This window comes from Echeneis naucrates, chromosome 3 (assembly GCF_900963305.1).
Source record: "Echeneis naucrates chromosome 3, fEcheNa1.1, whole genome shotgun sequence".
Lineage (NCBI taxonomy): Eukaryota > Metazoa > Chordata > Actinopteri > Carangiformes > Echeneidae > Echeneis > Echeneis naucrates.
Genome location: NC_042513.1, coordinates 8,751,993 through 8,760,801, shown reverse-complemented (window position 1 = coordinate 8,760,801; position 8,809 = coordinate 8,751,993). Strand labels below are relative to the sequence as shown.

Sequence of the window (8,809 nt, the reverse complement as noted above, 5' to 3'; positions counted from 1 at the left end):
TTCGTGGCCGATAAACACAGTAAGACTTAAAGACGGATCTAACGCGACGAATAAAGTTACCGCTTCATGCCTGCCGATGACAGTGTCGCATTTAAAGTAATAACGGTGAATAACAATATCCTGCTCTACTACGGCCGCTGCACAAATAATAAGTTTTCTTTGTGTGGCAGTAGTGAGCTGACGTCAGTTCGGTTCCTTGAAGTGGAGCTGAATAAACCTTGAGAAGAGTCTCCTTCAATCTGCTGTTAGTAACTAACACACACACACACACACACACACACGCGCGCGCGCGCAGACACACACTCACACACCGAGACTCAATTACTGCCCAATTCCCTTCTTTATCATTCGTCCCCGACCTCTTTCATAACCAAAAGCGACCAAGGAAAAAAAGAGGCGAGAAGATCGAGCCGAAGTGTTAGTTGAACTACAAAAAAAAAAGAAAAAACAAAAAAAACCCACGTTGGAAATAAGTAAAGTGTCGAAACTTAAAGAAAGGTAAGTGTTTTTATTTCACCGATGCTGTTTTCACCCCCCCATCGCAGAACAAGCGGTGAGCTTTGCGAAGAGCTGGCTTCGTTTTCTAGTTTCCTTGGGCTTTTTTTTTTTTTTTAATCTCTCAGCTTGTGTAAACTGGTTTTTAAGAGATAGTTTCTGCTTTTCTTGTTACGATGTAATTCATTCAGTCGGTGAATCCCGCACTTACACGGCGGTGCGTTGGCTTTAACCCGTAAAGTTTGCTGCTGTTTTTCTGGGCTTTTCTCTCGCTCCTCTCCGGAGCGGCTGGCCTGATAGTGGGAATCGTCTTTGTGTCCCTCTCCGCTTGTTCTCTATCGCACCATCCACCTCCGGACTGTCGTGTCGGATAACTTGTTAAATCGTTGTCTAATTAAACTTTATGTCGGCGTTTGTGTTGTGGTGTTTGCTGTGGTTTTGTGCTCTGTCTTGTAACAATCGTGTAAATGTACAGTTGTCGGGTTGTTTTGTTTTTTTTTTGGCTGCGTATTTAGCGCTGGACGTTGTAACAGTCAACGTTAAGAGCAGCGGAGGGAGGAAGGGGGGGGGGCTGCCGTTGGTCCGTCTGTTAAAACCCGTCCAGTTTTAACGGCCGTGCCTCGACCCCGAAATAAAACTATTACCCACAAATACATGAAAGTGTCCTTCGCTTCACATTCAGTCGGACTCATAATGGTGATTTCTGTTTTCTTCTACGCAGGGCTGAGAGTTTGAGCTCTTTTTTTTTTTTTTTCGTGTGTCGCCGGCCAGCCCTGACGGGTGGCTTGCTATCGCTGTCGCTTCCTCAAAACCGAGAGGCGTGCGAGGCGAGCTAGCAGCTGTTCGGCCGAGTTGTTGAAATGTATCCCTTTGTGTATATTACAATATCCTCCATTTTTTCCTGCCCCTTCCACAACAACAAGCCCCTCGCCATCTTGGTTATTTTAAATTCGTCCCCCAAGCATCCCTACGCCCCCCCCCCCACACACACACCACCACCTCTGACTCTCTCTCACACACAAACACACACACGGGCTACTTTAAAAGGAAATGGATCCAACATTTTTTCTCTTCTTTGCAAGTTTTACTAAAGTTTGAGACTTGTTAGGAAAAAAGAGGACTCGGCGGATCGCGTTTTGAAACGGAAATTCGAGTTGGTTGATAGTTTTTTTTTTCCTGTTTTATTTTATGTGGGATATCCCAAACAGGCCTAGTTTGTATTTGAGGTCGAGACGATTGCTCCAAAAAATATGAATAAAAAAAGCAAATACATGTAGTGGGGGTTGCGTTACAGGTCCGCGTTGAGAGAGACAGCGGTGTTTGGGAACAGACGCATTCAGGTTAAAGTAATGAAGCTATTTTCAAGCGAAAATGTTAGATTACATTTCAGGGTGCTGCTTAGCGTTTGTCTGTGCAACTGAACATGAATGAATGGGTGGGTGGGGTGTGTGTGTGTGTGTGTGTGGGGGGGGGTATTAATAACTAAGAATCTATTAATGGAAGAACTGTAAAAACGTAAAAATAAAATTTTACTGATTGTTGTTGCAAATGTTGCCATCCTCTGAATCGGAGTTGTTTTAGATAATTATGTAATGCTAAAATGGTAGTTATAGCCCCCTAAAGAAACGATTATAGGTAAGTTGGAACATGATGCACTGTTTTGTTTTGTTTTTCACACAGGGTTAATTTGTGATTGATAGATATTCTGCATTGACAAGTTGGCCAACATGCACACTCACACGTGCATCTCTTGTCATCATTGTACACACACACAGCTTGGCTCACCCCTGCCTGAGCTGTAATACTGGTTTGCAACAGTTTAGACAGGGCACTTTGCAGAAAGAATTATGCAGTAAATGGAAAATGGTGACCTTATTCAATTTCTGCTGTCCATCTTAGAAAAGGTGTTATTTTGCTCACCCAAATGCTCTCTCCTTCAAAGGAAGAACTTGATCTCACTTTCCTACCAATGTCCTGAAAGCAGTTTAAGGAAAAGGAGGGACAAAGAAAACAAACCAAACAAATGTTTTGAAATACAAAATCTGATCATTTCACCTCCCACCTCTTTTGTTTGCCCGTTTATTGCTGCAAAGCTGGAGTTGGAGTGCAGAGGAGCAGATGTTTAGCCAAACATGAAGGCGCAGTGCTTCTGTCCTTATGGGGATGGCCTTCCCTCCTCTCACTGCTGATGCATCTATATGACAGCTGCTTGACTTCATAGTGCTGCTAAGAAGCCATTAGTGGTATCAGTGAATTGAAACGTAACAGTGTCTTCCAGTTTTCTCACACTATTACAACTGTCTATTGTTGGTATCATTTTGTGCAGATCTGTTCGAATATGTGTGCATCTATGCATGCACTTGTGTATGTAGCCTACAAGAGCCACAGCTGAGCTGAACATACAAAACACCAAGAAGTAGTAATATATTTGTGAAGTGTGTTTTCCCATAATTTGAGAGAGGGTGAGCAAGAGCAAAAGTGAAAAAAGAGGAACAAATCTGTCAGAGTTTGTTTGCCATGTTGCTTTGAAATGAAAGCACACTGTACTACCTCAAGCACACTCAAATCAGAGATGCCTCTCCTTGCCAGGACAAGGGAAAAAAAAAAAAAAAAAACAACAACTCTCGGCTGGAGTCCCCCCCCACACCTCCTTTCTCTCTCTCTCTCTTTGCTTTTCTTCCTCTCTCTTAAATTGGAACTGTTGTTTTTGAAGAGATAAAGGAGGACTTCCGCTTGACTTAAACATTCAGGAATTAAGGATAGACATAGTTAAGCCCTATTTGCATGTCTACCAAAGTCACAGCAAACGGTTATTATTGACTAAGCTGATTAGGTAAAATTAGGTTCACGAGGTTGGTGTCGGGGGTGCTGAATCTGACAGAACTTGGACAGCCTTTGAGAAGACAATCCCATGTGCACACAATTCTGTATTCTCTATAATCCTTTAGTATTGAATATAAGGCAATCTTTTTTTCATGAGGAAACCCATAGTTTATGAAGTGAAGTGAGATTTATCTGGTGTGTACTACATGTCGATCAAGTTGTCAATATGAGTTGACACTTGCTTAAAATGTGTTGAAGGATCACATTGTATCAGGATCAAAATTACATCCAATGTATCAGACATGTCACTGATTCCAGTGACAAATAGAAATGCATAAATATGCACTTGAAGTAATTTTTTTTCCATTACTTGCAATTTCTGTTAAATGCAACAAAAAAACTGTTGTGGTGATTCTTTTAAGCTTAGTTCCACGTTTTGATAGTTAAAAGGGGTTTTTACCTTTGATAACTGCCTAAGAGTCTGCACTGAAACACCTAGAGGTGCAGCAGCTTAAAAAAAAAAAGTAGAAACAAAGTAAGGCTATGCCAAAAATATACTGACTTGAGTGGTTATAGAAACTTCAATACTATAGTGCTGAATGAATGAATGAATGAATGAATGAATGAACAAACAAATCACAAGGTTACTAATAAATAATAATGATCACTTACTGGAACGTCAATACCATATTACATATACATTCAGCCTTATACTCATATGCTGATTGTATCTTGTGTGACAGTATGTTCAATTCCCATCATAATGTAAATGATAGATGTTTTAGGCTTAGCAGAAAAATGCATTACCATAGTCAAGCAAACATATCAAACTGCTATACATTTTCATTATATATATATATATAAGTGCTTAAGTCTGTGGTTGTCTACTAACCTAAATATTTCATGGAATTGATGTCAGTAGTTTATATTTAGACTGAGATTAATCAGACCTACCAACAGTCTATTGATAATAATGGCCATCTGGGAGCACTGTCAAATCTCTTCATGTTAGCGCTGACACAGAGCTGTGAAATTTAGAGAGGAAGAAGAGGTCTGCTCTGTGTTAACCAAATGACTGAAGAACTAATGTCAGGCAGACTCCTGATCCTCTTTCCTAATCTTTCCCATCAGTATTCAATTTACATATGAATGCACATGCACACCAAGAGAAAACAATAATGACAAATAAAATAATGTACTAAGAAACTGAAGACTTAAACAGATGTTTGTGAAGTAGACATTAATCCTATAAGGGCTAATGGTCCTCTGAGAAGAAGCAGCATTTTAGAAAACCCCTCTAAAAGCTTCCACGCATTAGATTGATAATGCCTCTCATTGTTACAGACTAGTATGTTTGTCATGGTCTGCTGTTTTGTGCAGTATTACAGGCCCATGCAAGCAGCTCGCTTATTGATACGTGTTTACACGGCCTTGCAGGTTAATGTCCTCTCAGCTGGAAAGTTGGTTGGATCTCAGATGATGTACCTCACCTTACATTACCTAGCTATTTTGTTTACACTGCACTCACTGGGAGCCCTGATAATAATCAGAGTACACAAATAAGTGTCTAAAGTGCATGCTCAGTGACAGATGATTTTAGCATAAATATTCCAATATCACTGTTGGCCATCTTTAACCATAAAACTTTGGCTGTGGCTGTGTATCTATCCATATATGAGAAATGCTGTGAACTACGCTAATGAGATCAGGCACATATGCCTTGTGTTGTAGAAACACGTGAACAAGCTCAACTGTTAATTAACACTCAACAAATCAACACCCAGTTTAGTTTTCTGTGCGTTTCTGTGTGGATTACATATGGTGGATTAATTACCAAACAATAAGCAGTAAAGTGCAAGTGGGTCACCCCGTGTTGACTTTCAGGAGACAGAAGACAGAGCGGCCAAATTTGGGAGGGAAAGGCGATAAGCTGCTTCTTTGCCGTTTGTCCCATGGGCCTCTATTTATCATTCAATGTGAGAATTTCCTTGATGAAAGTCAAGGTTGTTTGTGCATGCTGTGTCTCGTTGGGAAGCCTGTTTTTCCACCAGCAAGGTGAAAAGGTTGATTTTCCCCTCCAAAGAGATGCCTTGTTTGGAAAGTCCAGGCTAGTTTCTTTTAATGAAGTCTCAAAAGGTCCTGATGACTTTTTTCACTTCAGAGCTGTTTTTGTTTTGTGCATTAGCGGGGACCTGAAAATACAGATGTACCTCTGGTTTTCCATACAACAGCATGCATGTGAGTCGTCGTAATTCACTGTCGCTCTCTATCACATACTTGTCTCGTTAAGACAGAGCAAAGAAGGTTATCACTTAATGTGAGCCCAACGCATCCATTTATAGTGGTCAAAGAAAAAAAAATTGTGAGATTGCTAATGCATTTACTTTCATGATAATGAAGTAACTTCAGTTTTATTTGGCTTCATCAAATGGGGTCTCTTAGCATATGCTGAACTAGGATGGAATGGAACAGGTTTTATTTTCCTAAGAAAAACAAACTGCATTTGTACTAGTCATTTTTCTTTCACCGCTGTCCACTTTGTCAAAGTGGCCATCTTTTTATTTCAGCAAGAACTTGATTATGGAGATGCCAGTGAAGTCTAGAAAACCTGCTATTTAGTTTAATGTTTACCACACCTTGACATGCTTAATCTCTGGCAGGGGACTTGTATATACACTTTTCTCGAGAATACACCCTACCGGCTGTGCTCAGATGGGAAAAGGATCATGGGAATGGAAAAGAAATAGGAAGAAGGGTTTGGATGTGGGAATGGGAATGATATTGCTTTTCTATTGGTGTGCCTCCTGGGTCAGTGGGGTGCTTGATGATACTATAGAATAGCTTGTAGCAGGCAAGGAAACTGTGAGCCTTGGTGGGTGTTAAGACAGATGTACACACATCAACACACAAACATCCACATGCACATACACACACTTGCTGTCAGAGAATTTGCGCATAGGGACAGCACACACACACATGCACACACAAATGCATGAGATTGCGCCTCGACAGCCCCCACTTATTGATCTTCTTCAGCATTTAAAATCTGGTCACTGCTGCCACAAAGGCTTTTTATTTTAGCAGTGTTGGCAAAGCCTGTTCCAAGCTAAGCCAGAATTTTAAATATTTAACTCCCACGGAATGGCATGAGAAATGACAGGGATAGAGAAAAACAAATAGGAAAGCAGTTTTGAGCCGTGCAATAGCTATATATGTATTTGTTCAGGGCCATGTTTTATGTAAACCACACTGGTACTATTAGCTCTAACTGCGCTGACTGTGGAATTGCTACAGTGCGGAGCAGAAGTCTGCATATACAGCACACTTTCCTTCATGAAGTTTTTATCTGGAATTCATGGGGATCCTTTTTCTCCCTAGAAAAGGCATTCACTCTGGATTGAACTTAACTCAGTACTGACCTACATGGCCTTACCTTGTTAGCAGCACAGGCTGAAACGCTAGCAGCCATTGGATTAGTCATTATTGGACCTGGGACAAGGTGCTGTTTTTAGCATTTTACAGTTAAAAAAGGATACTAGTGAAAGGAGAAAACACAGTGTTGTCTAATCCATAAAAGCCCTGTAGCACGTAGTCTTACAGTCATTACCGTCTCTCTTCCCTGACTACAGTTTCTCTCTCTGCACACTAAACAATGTATCTCACTGCAAACTCAACACTGTATTTAAAAGAATGCATTTCCCTTTTCTTCTTCTTACGCAATTGTCAGTTAGTCCCAGCTGGTTTGGAGGAAATGATCTGACTAGCCCTGTTCACACTACATTTCAAAATGATTTGGCTTGAAAAGGTCAACGAACATTTCAGTGATTTTGAAATGCTTCCACAATATAGTGAAAAGTTATGTTACATTAACATGAACGGGAAGCCAAACCACAAAGGTTTCCTCATCCAGTCGAACCTGCTGCTGCTGTTGTTTTTCTCTTGTCCAGCTATAAAAGCCTAGCCCTGCTCATTGTCCCTCTTTCCCCCTCTCTGTCTGTCTCTCTCTCTCTCTCTCTCTCTCTCTCTTTCTGAACGATGACACTGAGAGACAACTGTAACGTGAGACGCCTCTCGATCCTGGCAGGGGCTTCGAAAAGCTGAGGCTGAAGGGAGGGAGAGGGCCTTTATCTGAGACTGGGGGCACTGACCTCCTTCATTCCCCTTCTCTTTCCCCTCCTTTCTCTCCCTGTCTTTGCGACTGCTAGCATATCCTATCCTCCCCCACCAGCAGCAGCCAGACCTGCACTCTTAAAAAAGTGCAATATGGACATACTGCCTCCCCTGTAGCAGAAACCCGATGAACGAAATAGGGTTAGGCTATGGTTTTTTCACCACTTAAGGCTGCATTATGTATTTTACTTCCTGTCATCTCTCCATCTTTGCTGGGGTTGGAAGGATGAAACTTAAGTTATTAAGGATTTATAGAATACTATGCATTTTTTGAGTAGCATATGTCTGTGATCTGTTCAAGATGACATTTAATGTGTATATGCCTGTGCATAGGCATTTGTTTGTATGGATGTAGATGGAAAGATCCACACATCTTCCAGACCCCAGGCTATGGCTGCTAAATCCTCTGTGAGAGCTCCCGTGTGTAATCCAAACATTTAGAGCTAATTTAAGCATGCAGACAGGAGAAGCATCCTTTAGGAAACAACAGCCCTCTCTCGCCATCCTCCACTGTGTTTCTGTGTGTGTGTGTGTGTGTGTATTTGTGTGTACTATCTATGTTATGTTTGTGTGTGCATGTCTTTTTGTCACTGGAGGGAAATGAAAGCACTCAATCACTCACCTGTCAAAGTACTTTAGATTCTGTTCATAACACACACACACACACACACACACACACACACACACACACACACACACACACACACACTCATGGACACGTACGGACACAGACACATATGTGCATACACACTCACCCCTCAGGGCTTGACAGGAATGGCCCTTTATTGACTCCCTTGATCAAGGAGACAGCAGATCCATTTAATAGAAGCTCCATACACATACACACACACACACACACCATACATGGGCATTGAAATCAAAGTGGATTCACATCTGCTGTCCACACAGCTCCACTTTAGCCATTCCTGCTCATACAACGGACCAGGTAGTTACTTAAAACTGTGACTGTATAGGATGTTGCATTAAATTCTAAAACCATTACTAATGACATCGCCATGTTTATGTTTACATTTACAGGAAGTTAAAACTGTTTCTGCTTCATATTTTCTACTGTGTGTGTTTACCGTGTGTATCTGCATTAATATATGGAGGACAATCATGTCATGATACAAGCCCATTCTGGGTTATAGGCATGTTCTGCTGGCCTTGCCCCCTATGCTCCCAAGTTGGCCACATTTTGTGGGGAGTGTTTTGCAAGGCCAGTTAGCCAGAAAGATGCTGAGAGGAGATGTGACAGCTATGCTGGTCATGGCTACTCTGACCTTCACACGTCATCTTGATGGATCATCGAGGCTGTAAC

The 8,809-nt window shown here is 41.4% G+C and overlaps 1 protein-coding gene across 1 annotated transcript in view; it reads left to right on the top strand.

Annotated features, from left to right (window-relative positions):
- Positions 1-270: 270 nt before the first annotated feature.
- baz2ba (bromodomain adjacent to zinc finger domain, 2Ba) overlaps positions 271-8,809 on the top strand; it is a 62,716-nt gene continuing 54,177 nt past the window's right edge. The window contains exon 1 of the mRNA XM_029497492.1: positions 271-498. The gene's annotated coding sequence lies outside the window, so the exon portion shown is untranslated. The remainder of the gene's footprint in view (positions 499-8,809) is intronic.